The sequence below is a fragment of the Chenopodium album genome, chromosome 23, assembly GCF_948465745.1.
Source record: "Chenopodium album chromosome 23, dcCheAlbu1.1, whole genome shotgun sequence".
NCBI lineage: Eukaryota > Viridiplantae > Streptophyta > Magnoliopsida > Caryophyllales > Amaranthaceae > Chenopodium > Chenopodium album.
Window position 1 is genome coordinate 13,314,272 of NC_137856.1, and position 21,396 is coordinate 13,335,667.

At 36.7% G+C, this 21,396-nt stretch overlaps 1 non-coding gene across 1 annotated transcript; it reads left to right on the top strand.

The window, feature by feature from the left end:
- Positions 1-4,269: 4,269 nt before the first annotated feature.
- Positions 4,270-4,374, top strand: LOC145609925 (small nucleolar RNA R71). The gene has a single exon (XR_014106191.1). It is a non-coding gene; the product is annotated as a small nucleolar RNA R71 (small nucleolar RNA).
- Positions 4,375-21,396: the final 17,022 nt, after the last annotated feature.

Consider the following 21,396-nt stretch of genomic DNA (forward strand, 5'->3'; position numbering starts at 1 on the left):
CACTTCCACTTGCCCTTGCGTTTGAGGATGGTAGGGTAACCCAACCTTGTGATGAACACCATATTTCTTGAGGAGAGCTTCCAATTGATTTTTGGCGAAATGAGACCCTCCGTCACTAATTAGAACCCTTGGTACCCCAAACCTAGGAAAAATTATCTTCTTGAGAAGCTTGAGAACAACTTTGTGGTCATTGGTAGGAGATGGTATAGCTTCTATCCACTTCGTCACATAGTCAACCGCTACCAAGATGTAAAGGTTCCCACATGAAGAAACGAACGGACCCATAAAATCCACTCCCCATACATCGAAAGGCTCCACCTCTAGAATACCTTGTTGAGGCATCTCGTCCCTCTTAGTGATCCCACCACTTCTTTGGCATCGGTCACATTGCATGATGAATTTGTGAGTATCCTTGTTCATAGAAGGCCACCAAAGTAGAGATTGTGAAATTTTTGCTACCGTCTTGTCAACACCACCATGTCCCCCACATGGTAGTGAGTGACAATGCTCAAGAACCCCCTAAATTTCATGGTCGGGGACACATTTCCTAAATAGACCGTCACCACATTGCTTAAAAAGGTAGGGATCATTCCAAAAATATCTCCTCACTTCTTTGAAGAACTTTTTCCTTTATTGAGAAGAGAATTCCGGAGGCACTACTCCACAAGCAAGGTAGTTGGCAATATCGGCATACCAAGGTGTAAAAGACGCTACCATAGCCATTAGAGCTTCAATCCCCATCTCATCATTGATCGGAACAACCTCCTTGTTTTCAATTGGAAGCCTTGACAAATGATCCGCTACATAATTTTCCGCTCCCTTTTTATCTCTCATTTCCATGTGAAAATCTTGAAGAGAGAGAACCCACCGGATCAAGCAAGGCTTCGCTTCCTTTTTAGTCATGAGGTATCGGACCGCAATGTGGTCCGTGTACACAATGACTTTGGAACATATGAGATAAGACCGGAACTTATCAAAAGCAAAGACCACGGCTAGCATCTCCTTCTCCGTTGTTGTATAGTTCTTTTGAGCTTCATCAAGAGTTCTACTTGCATAGTAGATGACACATGATCTTCCTTCCTTCTTTTGACCAAGGACGGCACCTACTGCAAAATCACTCGCATCGCACATTAGCTCAAAAGGCAAGCTCCAATTCGGAGCTTGCACAACAGGAGAAGAGATGAGAGCTTCCTTGAGCTTACGAAATGCCTCAAGGCACGCCTCATCAAAGCTAAAAACAACATCTTTCTTGAGTAATTCGGTCAAAGGTTTAGCGATTGAGGAGAAATCTTTTATAAACCTCCGGTAGAAACCGGCATGCCCAAGAAAAGCACGTACTCCCGTGACGGAAGTAGGAGGGGCAATCTCTCAATCACCGAAACTTTGGCCGGATCAACCTCAATGCCATTTTTTGAAACTTTATGACCGAGGACAATGCCCTCCTCGACCATAAAATGGCATTTTTCCCAATTCAACACCAAACTCGTCTTTTGACACCTTTGCAAAACTCTTTCCAGGTTAAAAAGACAAGTGTCAAAAGACGAGCCACCAACACTAAAATCATCCATGAAAACCTCAATTTCTTTTTCAAGCATTTCGGAGAAAATAGAAGTCATGCATCGTTGAAAAGTAGAGGGAGCATTGCATAATCCGAATGGCATTCTTCGGTATGCAAATGTCCCATATGGACATGTGAAAGTAGTTTTCTCTTGATCGCTTGGGTGGATAGGGATTTGGAAAAATCCGGAATATCCATCCAAGAAGCAAAAGAAAGCGTGGTGAGAAAGCCTTTCAAGCATTTGGTCCATGAAAGGAAGAGGAAAATGATCTTTCTTGGTGTTTTTGTTCAATCTCCTATAATCAATACACATTCTCCACCCGGTCACCGTCCGGGTTGAGATTTCCTCTCCCTTTTCATTCTTGACAATGGTCATTCCACCCTTTTTGGGAACCACATGAATCGGGCTCACCCACTTGCTATCGGAGATAGCATAGATGATGCCCGCCTCACGTAGTTTCAAAATTTCTTTCTTGACAACCTCTTGGAGGTTGGGGTTCAACCTTCTTTGAGGTTCAATGGAGGTGGAATGATCATCCTCAAGATGAATACGATGCATGAAAAGAGAAGGACTAATTCCCTTGATATCATCAATGCTATACCCTATCACATCCTTGTATTTTCTCAAAACATCAAGCAATTTTTTCAAATTAAGTTCATCAAGGGTAGCATTGACATTAATAGGGTATTTTTCCTCCTCATCAAGATAAGCATATTTCAAAGAAGGGGGGAGGGGCTTGAGTTCTACCTTGGAGGAGGCTTGGAAATCTCCTCCGATTTTTCCTCCATTGATTCAAGTTCGATCTTGCCTTGTTCATCAACTTCCTCCTTTGAGGATTCCTCCATTGCCATGACAAATTCTTTGGCTTCTTGAGAGTGGAACTCTTCATTGCATGTTAGAGCTTCCGCAATTGGATCTTGAGGCTTCATCATAACCCTTCCCAAACGGTCCAACTCCTCATTCACAACATCAACACGGTAGCACTTTTCAACCATAGGGGTCTTTAGCAACTTTGAGAACTCAAAAACTATCTTCTCATCGGCCACTTCACATGTAATGGTGTTGTTTTTGCAATTGATGACCGCCCCTAAAGTCTTAAGAGCTTCCCGACCCAAGATCAAGGGTGTATCCACGTCTTCCTCCATGTCCATCACTACAAAGTCACAAGACACATAGATGTGTCCCACTTGAATTGGAACATCCTCAAGTTCTCCACAAGGTAATTTCACCGAGCGGTCGGCTAGTTGAATGGTCTTCCTTGTAGGGATCATCTCAATATTGAGTTTTTGAGCAATGGATAAGGGGATTAGACTAACACTTTCTCCAAGATCGGCCAATGCACCCCTAGCTTCCATGTTTCCAATTTTCACCGGCAAAGTGAAACTCCCCGGATCTTTCTCCTTCTTGGGCATTTTATGTTGAACAAGAGCACTCACTTGGTGTGGAAGGGTGATAAGCTCATCATTGAGCTTCCTTTTGTTGGTGAGGATGTCCTTGAGAAATTTGGAGTAAGATGGCATTTGTGTCACTACTTCAAGAAAAGGGAGATTGATGTGCAAGTTCTTCATCACACTTAGAAATTTTGCAAACTTGTCATTCAACTTCCTCTCCGCAAGCTTACTTGGAAAAGGAACCGGTCCATCAAGGTTCCTAGTCTCACTAGGAATTGAAGTTGTCTTCTCGTTGTTGAGCTTCTTCTTCTCCGAACTTCCTTCGACCTCATCACCTTCTTCTTCCTCACCTCTCCTATCTTCACTCACACTCTCTTCTCCTCCCTTCTTTCCCTCACTATCCCCCTCATTTGGACCATCATAGGAAGTTCCCGACCTCAAAGTGATTGCCTTGCATGTATCGGGTTTTTGGTTATGAGAAGGGTTAGGTTGTGGTTGTCCGGGTAGAGTTGATGGTGAATTGAAAGGAGCCCTCTCGGCCAATTGAGCTAGTTGTGAATCAACCATCTTGTTGTGAGCCCTTATTTCTTGCATTTGTTGCCCAAAAGTTTGCATTTGTGCATGCATGGCTTGAAGGAGTTGTGTAGGTGTTGGCTCCGCTTGAGGTGCTTGTTCTTGATTTCTTTGGGCCCCTTGGGTTTGATTGTTGTATTGGTTTTGGTTGTTGTATTGGTTGTTCCTAGGGTAGCTTCCTCTTGGGTTTTGGTTTTGAGATGGAGGTGGATTTTGGTATTGGGGGTTGGAATTGTAAGAAGGTTGAGCTTGTTGACCCCATTGTTGAGGTTGAGATGCAAACCCGGGTGGTGGTTGTCTCCAAGCTACTCCACCACCACCTCCTCTAAAACCGTCTTGTCTTGTGTTGTACGCCGCCACATGCTCGGGGCTCAAACCTCCACAATAAGATGTATCATGGTTCGTTCCTCCACAATTTTGACATGAGAAAGAGTTAACTTGAGAAGAGCTTGCTCCACCACTTGAGCTTGCATTAACACTTGTGTTCAACTTTGAAAGCCCTTTTGTGAGTTGCTCAATTTGATGTTGCAATTGATCGACCTTCTCCAATTCATACATCCCACCTTTCTTCGGTGCACTCCTTCTTCTACCTCCCCAAGAGTAGTTCTTTGCTACCTCCTCGATTGTTGCTTCCACTTGATTTTGAGGGATCTTGATTAGTTGTCCACCCGCCCCCGCATCCAAGTTGGCTCTAGACATGGGCTCCAAACCATCGTAGAAAAACCTCATGAGCAAACTTTGATTGTATTCATGGTGAGGACATGCTTGTACCAACTCTTTGAATCTCTCCCAAGCTTCATTAAGACTCTCATCCGCTTCTTGTTCAAATGATGCAATCTTCCTTCTCATCTCGGCGGTCTTCTCCTCGGAAATGAACCTCTTCAAGAATGCCTTGACTACCTCCCTCCAAGATGTGTGTGAGTTAGGCTTCACTTGCTTCAACCACTTCTTTGCTCTACCCGAAAGAGATTGTCGAAATAAATGCATCCGGATGTACTCTTGAGAAACTTGGTTGGTTTGAATCATGGCACATAGCTCAAGGAATCTATCAAGGTGCTCTATGGGATCTTCACTTGTGAAAATTTCTCCGATTGAACCATTCTTGTATATTGGGGATGAATTGTGAAGTTAGTCTCCGTGACGGGTAACAAAATCCCTCCCGTGAGCTCATAATCCTCCAGATTACCAAACTCACGAAATAAAACATCATCTTCTTGTCCCGCCATTGATTCACTTTGCGAACTAGAAGAGTAAGAATCACTCCCACTATCAATTATAGCACCAAGTCCTCTCCCTTCTTCTTCAAAAAGCCTACGGATTTGTCTCAAAGTTCGATTGATTTCTTGGTCAATTTGATGGGTAGGTGGTCCTTGAGATCTTCTAAGCATTCACCAAAGCTAAGCAAACAATTAGCAATGACAAGTATGATAGAACAAAACAAAACAAAAAGAAAGCAATTAAAATTACTCTAACAAAAGCAAATTAGACACCAAACAAGCCGCTTCCCCGGCAACGGCGCCAAAATTTAATCGGGATTTAGTAGGTCGTTGGGACTACCAACCCAAATCAAATTAACTACTTATAACCTAAACTACCCTAATACAAATATAGGGGTAAGTATAGGGTCGAACCCAAGGGAAGCATGCAAGCTAAATATCAAATTCACTAAGCAAGAGTCAAGGAAAGGATAATTTTGTTGGTTTTTGGATAAAAAGTACTAAGACTACAAACAAGCAAATATAAAGAAGATTAAAAATCAAGAGAGAACGACGCTAGGGGTACGAGGGTGTCAAACATGATTAGAAAGAGGTGAATAATGATAGTTATCATGAAAAACATGCCAAAGAACACAAGATCCTACCTAAACAATTCATTCTCATGCAATGGTCTAGGTAAATCAATGAAAGAGCCCTATGCTAATAGAATCATTCTCATGCATCCTATTAGACACTAGCAAAATCAAGAGAATAAAGAGGCACAATTCATAAAACACTATTTTAACAACTCATTTTCATGCAATCATCAAAATAGGGGTGATCTTAATCTAGTTCAAATCATTTTCATGCATTTAAACTAGAAGGCAATCAAATAAAGTGCAACAATAATCTCTTGCCATTAAAAATCATATCTTTCATCAATTTAAGGCATGTATTCAATCCAACCATCATCATTCATCCAACATTCAACACATATTTTCCACCCCCTTCCCCTAGCTAAGAAATTAGCCTAGAGAAGGGAGATTAAACATGATGATAAAACTAAACGAAAACAAAATAGACATGGAAGCAAACATGATCAAAAACAATGAAAATACCAAAAGATATCAATCCACAAAATAGATAGAAATAAACAACTAGATTGCAAATAAACAAAGCTAAGAGAAAGGAATAGAGATTACTAGATAGGCAATAGTAGAAAGATTAAAACTTGCAAAGTTACTTGATTGATTGATTGAAGGGAAAGCTTGAACCAAAGTTGCATACAATGAGATAACTTGTGCAATACTACTCTACCTCTCTCTAAGATTAGGTTTAATTGCCTAAGATAATGAGATAATCCCCCAACATTACATAAAAACGTTCTAAAATAACCGCCTCAAGTAAACCGTACAAAGCAGCTAGCATAAAAGTGATGGTCCGACCGAACAGTGGGAAGGTTCGGCCGGACCACAGAGTAGGTTCGGTCGAACCCTGGGTAGGTTCGATCAAACCTCCCCTGATCTTGGTCTGGTCGAACTGCTGATGTTCGGTCACTCCTGCAAAACGACCGTTTTTCATCTTGAAACTGCCAAAGTGGTTCGGCCGCACCACAAAGAGGGTTCGGCCACACCCAGGTTCGACCGAACCTCCTCAAGGTGCGGCCGAACCTAGCTCATTCTTCCACCCTTCTACTTCTCTTGACCTTCATGCTCCTCCTTCACGACATGCCATGCAATCCAAAGCTCATCCAAAGAGGCCAAGAACCTACAAAACAACAAAGAAACGCAAGAAGAACCAACAAAAAGAGAAAAAGGGAAAAGAAACACGAGAAAAGAAAGAGAAAGGCAAAACTAAAGGAAAACCGCTTAAAAAGGCTCAAACGAGTGCAAATGAGGGGACGATCATTAGAGAAAAAGGGTGTAAAAGTGGCATAAATGCCACTCATCAGTTGTGTGAGAATTAGGCTTCAGTTTTGGTGCTTGGAAAATAAAAAAAAAACTTGGGGGATTAATTGGAGGTAGCTGACTAAGGATCTGCAGGGCACGGCAACAAATATTAGGTCAAACAACGCCAGGCCCACAATGAGATTCTGACACTAAGAGATAATAGGGGAGATTGGGTGGAAGGTCAAAAGGAGGTGGAGGATGTAATTCTAAGGTCAGTTAAGGAGGTCTTCAACCCATCCCACTCGGAATGTCATGGAGAGGAAATCGATCTTCTTCTTCGATAGCTTGATATCCCCCAAATTTCAATGGAAGACATGGAAATGTTGGATAAGCTGTTTAAGGTGGAGGAAATTAAAAAGGCAATGTTTAGTATGCATTTTTCGAAGTCTCCAGGGCCAGACGGGTTTACAGCAAATTTCTTCCAGGCTTACTGGGATGAGGTTGGAGAACTAGTGGTGGAGAGTGTGCAACAATTTCTGAGGATAGGTAATATGCTCAAGGAGTGGAACCAGTCCCTTTTGGTCTTAATCCCTAAGGTCAAGGTCCCCGAACTGGCAAGCCAGTTCAGACCGATTAGTTTATGCAACACGGTCTACAAATGCATCTCCAAGTGTCTGGTCAACAGGCTAAAGAATATTCAGCCAGGCCTCATTTCTGAAAACCAACATGCTTTCATTCCAGGTAGGTATATGGAGGATAATATCTTGTTGAGTCACGAGCTTATGCATTTGATTAATTCGAAGAAAGGTTCGAATTTCACTGCGGTCAAGATTGACATGTCAAAGGCCTATGATAGAGTGGACTGGCTCTTCCTTCTAAAGGTGCTACAGGCCTATGGGTTTTCTAGTCATTGGATAAGGATGATTTCTCAGTGTATCTCGACGGTTAGCTTCAAAGCAGTCATCAACAGGAAAACAACGGAGCACTTTGCTCCTAATTGTGGTCTAAGGCAAGGGGACCCTCTTTTTCCTTATCTCTTCATTTTCTATATGGATATCCTATCGAGAATGCTCTCTCTTGCAGAGGATATCAATCAATTCAAAGGTTTAAAATTCTCAAGAAAGTCCCCATCTATTTCTCATCTTTTCTTTGCAGATGATGTAATGTTGTTTTTTAAGGCAGATGAGGAAGAGTGTTTATGTATTAATAGTATCCTACTTAGATTTGGAAAAGCTTCAAGGCAGCAATTGAACCTCCAGAAATCTTTTGTTAAGTTCTCCCTGGGTTTTGACAATGACAAAAGGTTAGTGTTAAAGCGTATTCTTTCTATGCCAGAAACGGAGAATATAGGTATCCATTTGGGGTCCCCAATTGATATACAGGGGAAGAAGAGGTTGGCCTTCCAAGTCTTGGTGGATAGAGTATCTGATAGGGTGTTGTCTTGGGCTTCTCTCAAGCTCTCACAGGCGGCAAAATTAATTCTCATCAACACAGTTCTTGTTAGTATCTCAGCACATGTGATGAAATTCCTTACACTCCCGCAAGGCATTGCCAACAAGATAGACTCTCTTATTACGCGGTTCTGGTGGTCCAACAAAAGAGGTAAAGGTATGCACTGGGTCAGTAGGGAGGTCCCAAACCCCAAAGAGTATGGGGGGTCTGGGTATCAGGGGTACTTCTGCCCTCAATGATTCGCTATTGTTCAAGAAATCATCTAGGATGCACTTCATCCTCAACTATTGATATCTAGAGTGTGTGGAGGATTACAGTCATGTGGGGTGTGTAGTATGGCTATGTCGTATGTGAGAATGGGGAATCCATCTTTGGGAAGATCAAGCCTTCAAAGGATTGCTAGGAGGTTTAAGGATCGGTTTGCTTGGAAGATTGGCAATGGGAGAGAATTTAAGGCTATCAGTATGCCTTGGGTAGATGGTAAGATCCGAACAGTTAGGTCGAACCAAATTTTGGGTGATGCTCTAGGTTGGAAGGTGGAAGATTTTATTGATCGGAACACAGGAGCTTGGAATGCAGGAAAGGTAAGGAGTTGTTTCGATTGGAATAGTGCAAAATCCATCTTGGTTATGGACCTCCCACACAGAGGGGACGATGACTTCGTCTATTGGAAATACCACCCATCAGGGAGGTATACGGTTTAAACAGGATACTATTATCTCTTGAAGGATGCGGGGCTAAGTCATTCCTCCTTTTCAGACAGGGATCAGAGGTTTGTAAAGCTGATTTGGAGATTATACATTCAACCAAAATGGAAATTCTTCCTTTGGAGACTCTTTCATGATAGTATTGCTCTAAAGGCCAACCTAGCAAGAAGAGGGTTACAAGTCGAGTAGACTTGTGAATTCTGTGACTCGGGGCCGGAAGATTGTCAACACCTCTTCCGGTTTTGTTCTCTGGCAAGGGAAGTTTGGGGGAATTCCCTTCTTCCTGTTAGCCATGACACTAATGGTTCCAGCTCCATGAGGAGGTGGATCCAAAGCTATATCCTGCTCTTTCATAGCGAGGATGGTAAGAATGGGACTCGTATTCCTCTGTTTATAGCAACCTTGTGGGGGCTTTGGAAGTCAAGGAATGCGAGATGTTTCAAGAATGCAAATGGGAATGCAAGCTTTGTTGCGGAATTCATAAGCCAAGCAATGCAAGACCATGAGGTCTTCACCCATAGGGACAACCAAGATAGGGACAACAGGGGGGTTAGGAATGAGGACCCTATCATTCCCCCGGGGTTCAATCATGTGCAGTTGGGAAGTGATAGGACTGGTTATGATGATTTTATAGTGGAGGCGGATGGTTCTTGGGATAAGAAGACTTCGAGAGCAGGGGTTGGATGGGCAGTGGTTGGGAATAAATCGGCAAACATGATGAATGAAGGAGGGCTTAGTGGAGCAACTTCATCGGTACTACAGTGTGAAGCATGGGCATGGCTGGAAGCAATGAAATGGACAAGAGCACAGGGGAAAAATGGTATTCTTCTGCTTTCTGACTCCATCTCCCTACTTAACAACTTACATGATAACATTGGTAAGGATGTTTCGATTACCTGGTTGGTTAGGGAGATTAAGGAAATAGGGGCCACCTTCCGAAGATGTGCAATCTTAAAGGTTCCAAGAGATCAGGTGAAAAGGGCAAACGACATAGCTAGGAAATGTCGTTTTACCTTGTCTAGTTTGTATTAGTTTTCGTTCCTTTGCATTTGTCAAAAAAAAAAAAAAAAAAAAAAAAAAAAAAAAAAAAAACCATCAAAAATAATTCATGCTTCACAATTCAATAACCAATACCAATAAATTCACAATTTCATACATAAACCTTAGCATGATACTACTTATAATTGATTAAAATCAAGCCTAGCATGATTCTACATCATCAAAATATGCTAAGTACGCAAACGAACCTTGAGTACGATCTTAAAATCGCCACGACTAATAGAAATTGCTTACTTCGTAGTCTCCTACACATTAAAATCATAATAGAGTATTAAAATCCACCCTAAACAAATTTCCAGCAAAATATACTATTATAAAACCCCTCATAATTTAATTAAAGTAATCATAAATTATATTTAAAACACCATAATTAAGTCCTAATTAATGGGTAATTAAAATTCCTTCAAGAAACATAATATTTAGTGTTTTACATAAAATTCCAGCACTTTATTTTAATTAAAACTTGCTGTAATTAAGCCTTAAAACACTTGAAACAAAGATCTAAACCAATGTACATCATAATCCTTCAATAATTCATAAATCAAGAACCTAGGGTTTCAAAAATGGGGGCTTTTTAATTAAAAATCAAATCTGAAAATTAATCAACATAATTATTATAATCAAACATCAAAATCAAATCCCAAAACTCATAATTTACAATTAGATTTAAGCATAGATTAAATTAAAACAATAAAGTTAAGTTTTTTTTGTAATTTTATTTATACACTCGAAAAAAAAAGGGGAGGAAGAAGCACGCAGCCACCTGCTGCCGGCTGCTGGCAGCAGTGGATCGGGGGGAAAAATAGAGCAGCCAAAAAAAAATAAAGGGGAAGGGGAAAAGAAAAAGAAAGAAAAATAAGGAGAAGAGAGAGAGAAGTTTACCTTGGGTTTTCTCCACTCCGGGCAAAGTTGATTTGCCTTATAAGTGGGATATTTATACCCCTTATCTACCAATCCCCTTTTCCCTAAACTTTCCTCTTTTAGTTTTTCCTAATCCCTTCCCTAATAAAACTTGTTAAAATCAAACTTTCTTAAATTAAAACCCCAACTTTTATAAAATAAAATAATTAAATAACTTTCCTTTTATAAAAATATTTCCAACTTACATGGAATAAGTAGTTAAAATACCATAATTAAAATATTAAAAATATTCAAATACTTTATAAAATACATATTTTAAATAAAATACGTATAAAAATACGGGGTATTACATAACATTACTAAGAAATCAGCTTATTTATAGTGAAAAATGCTGATACATTTAGGATCATTTAGCTAATCCTAACTCAATTTGTGGCATCTTGCAAAGCAAATCATTTAAATATTACAATGGCAAACTTCACTTTGGAGCTAATCACTATACTTTATCTTATGGCTTGACACTGTCATTGTTCAAGGTCTATATGTTCCTTTTTTTTTAAATGATTATTTATATTTAATTGCTCATATTGTTAGTAAAACTAAAAAAAAAATCATGCCATTACAAATCAATTTACAATTTCATTTACTGACCATTTATAAAATGCATGAAAAGCAAATCGTACAATAATTTATCAAAACTAGCAAACATATTTATATAGCTTCATATGTGCTAAGATGCAATACATTACAACATATATATATAAAGTCACATATATATATAGAGTCTTGAAATCTTAGGGCACAAAAACTTTAAGAAAGGAAGTTAAACACCAAATCAACCACTACTTTGAACAATTAACAATCTAAATTAGCAAAATGAAATGGCTCCTAAATTGATACCTACTTAAATATTATAAACCTAATCAACATAGCTAATCAGAGTCAAACCCAAAAGCATCACTATCCTCTCACTTCAGGGGAACGATAATGGTATGGGTACCCAATATCCTCTTTCGAGCTAATATCCCATTCCCCGGGTTCCAGCTCTGGTTCATTTTCGTTCACTTCTTCTACCTCCTTTTCGTCCTCCTCATCTTCATCTGGTTCTCCCTCCTGATTATCTTGAACTTCTTGTATCCCCTGCTCCACCTGCACGACACCTCCTACATGAATTGCAGGTTTGTGGTGCATCTGTTCAACTTGAACAACAACCGCCTCATGAATGACCTCTTTAACTTGAACATCTTCATCGCTGATTTACAAGTTAGCCTCGCCTCCTTTGCCACCAGCAGCCTGACCTTCACCAACATTACTAGGCTCACCTCTGCCTTTAGATGACTCACCTTCAATTCGAGGCATCTTCCTCCCTCTGTTGACATCGTCGTCACTGTCGCTCTCACTGTCACCTTCAATAACAGCATCACAATTGCAGAAAATCTTTATCCTTTTACCTTTGCTTTTGCTCTCATCAGCCTCTGCACATTTTGCAAGTTGCTCATTGATTTCGTTTATTTCCTTCAACAACATGTCAAGCTTTCGTGTTGCCTTTAGACGGGTTTCAGCGACTAGCGTGATTTGGCCCCAAACATTCTCTTTTCGTTGTTTTAAGTAATTCCAGAACCAAGCCGAGAATGCATGGTTGTCATCGTTTCCGGCCATTACTGAACTTAGATTATTAATCTTTAATGGAAGAGGAAAAGGTTGATAGTTTTGCAGAAAAATTACAGAGCAGGGGTTGTGCAAACTAAAAAAACTTACCTTTTTTAATATAAAGCAATCCGTCACTTTTCCCTCATGTCTCATCGAATGTCTTTGCTAGCATATTAAGGCAGAAGAAGGAAGGTTGCATCGTTTCACACAATGCATGGTTCCCGATGATGCATTTTTCTACAGAAAATCTAATTTTTTAAAAACTTCTTACATATATACTAGGTAAATATATTCCTAATATTGAAAACAAGTTTTTTCTGTAATGGCTATACTACACTAATCATGTGGCACTTTGACTCAGGGAATAGAAACGGCTCCCGTAGTTTAGAAAAAAAATAGATTTAAAATTCATTTATATAAAATGAATAAAAAAAATTAAAACATGCATCACAAATGATTCACTTATAAGAGTTACATATACTACACCAATCATGTGGCAATTTGACCCGGGAATTATAAAAAGTACCCGTACTTTACAAAAAAAAATGTTGATAAGGAATTCATTTTTAAAAGCAAACTAAATAGAAAAATATATAGATTTTAAATTCATTTATATATATATATATATATATATATATATGTATGTGTGTGTGTGTGTGTGTGTGTGTGTGTGTGTGTGTGTGTATAAAGAAATTAAAGCTTGCATTACAAATAATTCACTTATAAGAGTTAAATATAGTTTTTTAATTAGAAATTCATGAAGTAAATAGTTATCCCACCCTCATTTAGTATCACACTTGCTCTGCATGTATAATATAGTTAATTAATTTGCAAGTTGGTTAATTAATTGGTTGCTTTATTATCAATTGATAAAAAAGAATTTAATGTAATTTTATTTTGTATTTTTTTCCTCCCAAATTTCTATTTTAATCGATTTTAAGCATAGTTGATTTTGTTCCCTAAACAGTTTATAGCAAACATTGAGTTTGAATTATAAATCTATATTATATATGTTTTTAGTTGCTTTTGGAAATGCATATCATGTTTGAGTGTGGGCTTCTTAGTTACATTATGCAAACTATATATATTAATTCGTACTACGTACATTAAGATCATTATTACATCTTTATATATAGTGTTGTGAGAGTGTTGTATACTTTCTTTATGTAGTATATTGTATATTCAATTTATATGTGTCATCTTGTTATCGCAAAAACTCAAGGCCATACATATTAAGCTAGGATAAGACATTAGTTTTTCCTTTCTTAGGTGAGGTTTATTTAAGATTTATACGGAAGGTTGCTGATTTAAATCAAAGATATATTAAATTTAAATTTAACAACCTTTTGCAAATTACTCCATCGTAAACAATATTATTATTCTCCTCGGGAGAGCATCATATAATTAGCATATGGATATTCAATTCTTCAAAGAAGATGGGCTATGACAAAACTAGGCTTGTACATCAAAATTCCAGCCACACAAATTAAATTTACAACTTAGATAAGGTGTATGATTATATTCAATTATACGTACATGACTACAACTTGAATGACTCAATCTTTTGTGCTCATTATAAGTAAGCCCATTAAATTGCCCATTAAATTGCCCATTAAAGCCCATTAAATTGGCTCATTACTCTATTGTCAATTAATTGAAAAACTTTTAATTTTTACACTTTAATTTTATGGGATAATTTTTTTTTTTTTTTTATGTTCCCCCTGGCTTACCATTTTAATTCTTTTTTTTTAAATATGAAATTAGCTAGAATGTATAGTTATATTTAAATGTGCATTAACTACAATTTCGACAACCAAATTTAAATGAGCACTCCAAGAACACATAATTAAGAACAAGTGCTCATTCAAAGTTCATAGACAAACAATAGCATAAGTAGCAGATCACAGTAGAACACACTAACTAAATACTCAAGAAGTCAAGATACAACACACTAAGATAGTTAGAAAATCTTACAAAAATGAGATTTTACGCCTAAATTAAATAAAGATAGACAAGAAATTAGGAGAGCTAGATGGACCTTACAACCATAAAAGCAACACTATACATATTTTAGACAAATGTAGCCTACAGAAGTACTGCCACCTTAAAATGAACCACCAAATGAGGCATCACTTCCAAGTGAGTATGATGGACTAGAATGGTGATGAATCTCAATACCAGGAAGACTAGGCTTAGCAGTGTAGGTGCTGGTTCCTCCCTCATGCTTTTGTTTTGCTTCATTTTAAGCAAGTTTAACAAAACATCCTCTCTTAGGACTAGGTTGCTTATCTTATGATTTACCAAAACAAAGAGCAGCAACAACGGCTTAGCTCTCCCTCTTTATGTTCAAGATAGGCAACATGTTCCTTCTGTAGGAGTTTACAGGTACTACGCAGCGGAAATAACATGAATCATATTCATAAAGCACCTAAAACAAGGATCTTTGCATAACGCATAAAGAACACATAATTATACCTTTGAAGCGTGATTCCACGTGCGATCGAGCAAGAACAATGGGAGTTAAAGAACCCCAAGCGTGATTCCTCTACTTGGTCCACGGGCACAAGTTAAACCTCCACTAATGCTAGTTAGTCGTGATTGAACGCTTCAATCAACCTTCAACAGAGAAGAGAGACAAGAGCTAACCATGAACCACCACGACGAACACCACGAGCCACCATAAGGGGGCGCCACATGTACGGACGGGATGGAGGAGGAGGGCGTGCGTGAGAGAGAGATTAGGGTTTAGGAGTTTGGTTGCCTTGATGTCAAAACTTACTGTAAGTTAATTATGAATTTTGTTCAAAACCTAGGTAAGGACTCTATTTATATATCCCATACATAACTAGAGTCCATGTGAAGCCCAAACTTCTAATCCAATCCAATCTACATTAGCCTTCCAACTCACATGGCTTGTCATTACCTCATGAGGCCCATTAATGGGCCTCTTACTTGTTTAACCCAATACCCTTGTGTGTGACCTCATAGGATCCATTCTATAAGGTTTTGGGCCATTTAACTAGCCCAAAGACCAAATGTCATATCTAGCACCAAACATTGGAGACCTTATAGAATGAACTTATTATCTCCATAATAGTGATCCTTAATATATCTAGTAATTGCACTTATCGAAGACATAGCTCCTTCACCTTCACTTCTAGATTGATATGTTTGGCTACCTCACACTGAACACTGCTATCAACCTTCTCTTTTCCCTTACTTGCCATAAAAATAGAGTAAATTCTTGCACAACAAGGTAGTTTTTTGAATAATGAATGCAAGTGGAATATGAAATTTCTAGCACTTCGCCCTTCCTTTTATATAAACCAAGGGGGTTACAATATATTACCTGGAGGTTAATTGGAGGTGTCTTTGAATAACTCTCACATTAACACAATATTAAAAGACTCTTTATAAAAACTCATGGACAACAGTTTGCACTCTTCAAGTACTCATGTTATAGCATTATATAGCTCATATATATGTAGCATGCATGTCATTCATACCAGTCTTTCATTGTCAAGCTTATCTAGCTATATGTAAAATGCTTAAATAGCACACCACCAAGGCACATTCAATATGAAGCATCTTTAACACTATAAAGAAGGGTGTTCTGTATATATTATAATTGATTCTAAGCATTATAATTAAACTAGCGAACTAATAAATAAAATTGAGCAACATTGTAAATCTGAATGTAAGAAGATATTTAATTTGAAACAGCACAATAAATCAGACAATCATAGAAAAGCTACCAATACAAGGACCTAAATTGAGTTCTAACCATTGTACTACTTTTATTTTAAGACTAAAAAACTGAAGATCTCCAATAACTCACACTAGCACTAAATCTATGTCAAAGATTGCAGGATGTCCTTCTCGATACTTAATTAGTGCACCTTCATCCTTTTGAACATTATAACGAGCACTGAATTCCTTAACACCGCTTTGTATCTCACTCTTAGTGATGAATCTCATCATTCTTCATGACTTTCAGCTTAGCATCAAGTTGTTCATCAAAATTTTGGAGTGATACATTAGTTGAATCTTCAAATTCACCTAACCAATTGTTGGCAATGTTAAAAGGGACATTCTGCAAACAATGACACCAAAGTAAATAGAGTTATTTCATCAGACAAAAGGGTTTACACCATACAAAATACATTAACACAATTGCTACTTATTAGCAATACATACAATTGTTCCTTTCTTAAGGTAAGCTGCAGTGAAAATAAATTTGAAATGTGGCTCGTGACAGCTTCGTGCAAGGTCATCGATCTATTCATTTGTCTCAATCATCTTTTCTGAACTGCCATGGTAGGCAGGGTTGCGCCCACGCCTCTTACTCGAACCACCATTACCCAGGGGCGGAACCAGGATATAAACAAGGCGGGGACCAAAGAAGAACAAATACTAATAATACCGAAATCATATTATAATTACAACCAATATTCTCAAAAAGTTTCCACACTTAAACTTCTAAAAAATTATAGCAAAATTAAAGGAATATACTTAACAATAAACTTTTGAAAAATTCCGCATATAAACATACCTTTATAAACTTCATTTGAGTTGTGCTCGCCTCTCTTTCATCATGTAAAAGGTATCAATGATGGAATCTTCACTAAGTGTCTCTGCGATCTCCTTTTCAATATACACCACCAAGTAGTCCCTCAAAAAATTGTCTTCCATTTTACTTCGAAGGTTTGTTTTCACAATCTTCATTGCTGAAAAAGCTCTCTCAGTTGTTGCGGTGGATGCAGGGAGAGTTAATACAAGGCGAATTAACCTATCAACAAGAGGATACAATTTATATTTCTCAGTAGTCACCAATCCTCTACACAAATCACCAAGAGTGGACAAGTTCTTCAACTCAAGATGAATAGGAATGTCAAGCTTGTAGTGCTGCAATTCATAACTTAAATGTTCTTTCTCTTGATCTGAGAATTCTCTCTCTTTTTTTGGGAGCAAAATAAGATGTAATAGTCCTCTTTGTTACCATTCTTCAAATCTAAATGAAAGAAAATTACAATAATTCAGTAAATAAGCAAAATCAAATTTCTTGCAATTTTTAATAAAAATTAAAACCTAGAATTTCAACTCTTAAAATTAACATAACCTCAATATATATGATTATAATTGTGCAATTAACATTAAATTCAACATCAGAAATAAGGGGAAAAAAAAGTTCACAATCAATTTACTTGAAATAGCTTGAATAATGTTGAAATCGAACAATTGAAGAGAAGAGGAAGAGTCGCCGCAAGTAGATGAACTGATGAAGGCCTAACTGAAACTTTTGGGTTTTTTTGTTTTACATTAGAAAAGCGATTTCTGTTTTCCACCCTTTGTTTTGTTTTTTTTTTTTAATTATTATTATGTTTAGCTTATACAAGAAGCTACTTGTAGTTGGATATCTCGTATAATGAGATTAGGAAAGGTAGTAGTCAACTTTCTTTATTTTTATTATTTTATTTTATTAATTTTATTAATAGGACAACAAAAGGCCCCACTACATTTCATATACAAGTAGTAGTACACGGTGTCTTTTAGGAAACTTTAGTTTAATTAATTTTTTTTTAAATTGTTGAGGGGGACCGCACATACATATCCTACTATAATATACTGTACTTTCTAATGTGTAGCATTATAGTTGAGGGGGACCAAGGCCCCCTTTGGCCCCCATGATGTTCCGCCATTGCCATTACCCTTGCCAACTCCAGATCCTTGTGTTTTCTTACTTCCTACAGGCCTTAAAATTTGCACAATGAAAGAGCTATTCCCTATATATGTAAACTTTAAACCATCACCAGCACTTATTCCATTGTCTTTAACAGAATCAATCCAGCCACCTTCTAAAACAGTCATCATCCAATCATCCTTGTCCTCTTCATGTGCCATAATAGCTTTTCAGATTCTGAAATGACCATGCACTTGCAGGCTAACACATTGGAAACCATCATATAAGAGGCCCTAGAATTCATTAGGAATGCACTACAAATGAATATGCATCAACTACATTTTTTACAAGCATAACAATAATAACAAATTAATAAATATGTATCTCATACCAGCTTATATTCCTGATGTTCCTCATAACGGATAGTAATCGTAGTTGCAAAATCCGCCATTCAAGTTCCTAAACAGATTACTAAGGTATATGCCTATACTTAGCTTCTAATCACAATTCAATGGCTAATATGTATTTGATAGTAATCAATGCTATATAGAACAAAACAATAGCAGAAACTTGTTCACATTAAATGCTGTTAAATATAACTTTGACAAGAAAAAACTTAAACAAGATTCTGTTTTCGGAAACTGAAACAGAAATCAAATTCGATATTCTTTCCCAATAGTCATACTAGCCATAATGACAAGTCAAATAAGTGCAAAAAAGGCATGATGATCTACACAAATACCACATTAACTTATATTCCTCTTCATACACTATAGTTACCTTCCAATATATCAACCATTTTTATTGAATATCTTTATTCATGACTATAATCCAACATATACACATGCCACAAGACAGCAAACTATGTCATTACTTACTATTAATCTCAAACATGCCATGCAAAACCATATGTGTAATGACCACTGACAATTGCTAGCTAATTTAGGTCAAATTATCTTTCTCAAAACTTTACTAGCTATCCAAACTACAAATTAATCAATCTCTGACAAATTTTTAAACAATGAACACTATCCATTCATGGTCATTAATAACATTCCACACATCATGCTTACATAGAATAAGCACTAATTATACTTCATTTTTAACCACTTTCATTTATTTACAAAAATATCATCCAAATGCTAAAGTAATACACTAAGGAGTAAGAATAATAAATCAAGTCAATACATATAAAACACGCAATATTTAAATTTTGTTACAATAACACAAACTTTCATGATACATCTAAGTAGGGGTGGCAATTCGGGTCAGTGGGTCGGGTTTGGGTCAGATTTCGGGTCGATTTCGAGTTATGCTTATAAACAATCAAAAATAGTGTAAAACTTAATTTTATTACAAAATATGAAATTTTGGTCAAATCGGGTCAAATTCGGGTTATTCGGGTTCGGATCAGGTCGAGTTCGGGTTTCTCTCAGTAACTTCGGGTCGGGTTTGTTCGGGTTATCGGGTCGGGTCAAGGATTGCCAGCCCTACATCTAAGTCAATGATACATATTGAAAACTATGCAATAATAGTTATCTAAATTGTTGACTTAATTAATTGAACACATAATAATATGTAATTAAAAACTATGGATACAAGAGAAAGCAATTTGAAACATATTTCAATATAAAATGACTTATCTTACATATGTATCTCACGAATTCAAGCACAAAATAATAATGGCTAATCCAAATTTATTTATTTAGTGCTTCACTAATAATAGCATCCTAATTTTTTATTAACAAAATAATGCGCACTTTGAATTTGTAACAATAATATGAACCTCCATAAAACAACTAAGGTCCTGTTTAGTTCACCTTATTGTTACTTTTTTGAAAAAATAAGTTCAGATCAGAAAAAATAAGTTTCAGATCAGACCAGAAAAAATAAGTTCAGATCAAATCATCGTTTTATGTGCAGTTTCTTATTGCTAAATTTCTTTAATTTCGTGATGAAAATACATATTAATAAAATACACATTATTACGATTCTAACAAGATCTCACTTGATATATTTTTTCTTTATAGACTATCGTACACTTAAAGTCAAGGTTTAGTCAAATCAGACAATCAGATCAGAGCAGACCAGACCAGATCAAATAAGTTCAGATAAGCAAATATAAAGCGAACTAAACAAGGCCTAAGTCAATAATACAAAATGAAAGATTTGCATTTAATGAATAGTTATCTGAACTATTGACCTAATTATATACATAATAATACATAACAAAAATGATGCCTGCAATACAAACAATTTGAAATATATTTCAATAAAAAAATGACTATATTTTACATGCTCATTCAAATAGTTTAAATTTCATTATACTACAAATTAAACAAGAAAATATTAATATCGAATTCAAATGTTTTTATTTGATCTTTCACTATTGACATCCTAATTTAAATTTACAAAGCGGTGCATGCGCGAGCGAAAAAAACTAGTAAGGTCAAAAAAGTTCAAATAAGTTCAGTACTGACTGATAAGAGTTACACAATACAAATTCAATTTGAATAAGGAGTAATAAGCTTAGATAAATCTATATCTATACTTATTATTTAAAACAAACCACAAATCTATATCTATATCTATATCTATATCTATATCTATATCTATATCTATATCTATCTATACTTAGTATTTAAAAACACAAACCATAATCTATACTAAGCCACATGTCACCATAATCACTCATATGCCATATTTTATCTCTCTTAATCATTTCTTTTTAAATTCCCATTTATAATAAACTAGATGAAGCCCGTGCGATGCACGATTTTTTTTTTTTTTTTTTTTTTTTTTGGTATTTATGAGATAAAATTTATTATATATTTAAATAAAATCCCTAAACTTAAAAATCTCATTCGCCAATTTTGCTTACGTGGCATTTAAATTATTTAATTCTAAAAGAAATTAATAATCTCTTATTTAATTGGCTACTACTAAGATTTATAATCCTACATGGCACGCTGAGAAAATTAGATCCTACGTGGCTCTCTAAAAACTAGGGAAAAAACTCCCCTTTATATATATATATTAGATTAAAGTTAAACTAATTAGTGTTCATTACATTAATAAAATAGTCTTTTCATCTCTTAAACTTAAATATAACTTAAACCAATGTGTCATTTCATTCCCTACAATATCTATGTATATATACCTTATTAAATTTCACAACAACACCGACACTTTTCAAGAAAAATAACTTAAGTAACAACCCGTGCATCGAACATGTCAAAAGGCTAGTTCAAATAAGTAAAAGGTAAGGTAAATCAAACACACCGACTCGGCCCAACATGACCCGACCCGACCCGACCCGACCCATGTCATGCCCGTCGTTTGCTCGCCTCTACCTCTGTTGGTGTACTTTGAATTGAAA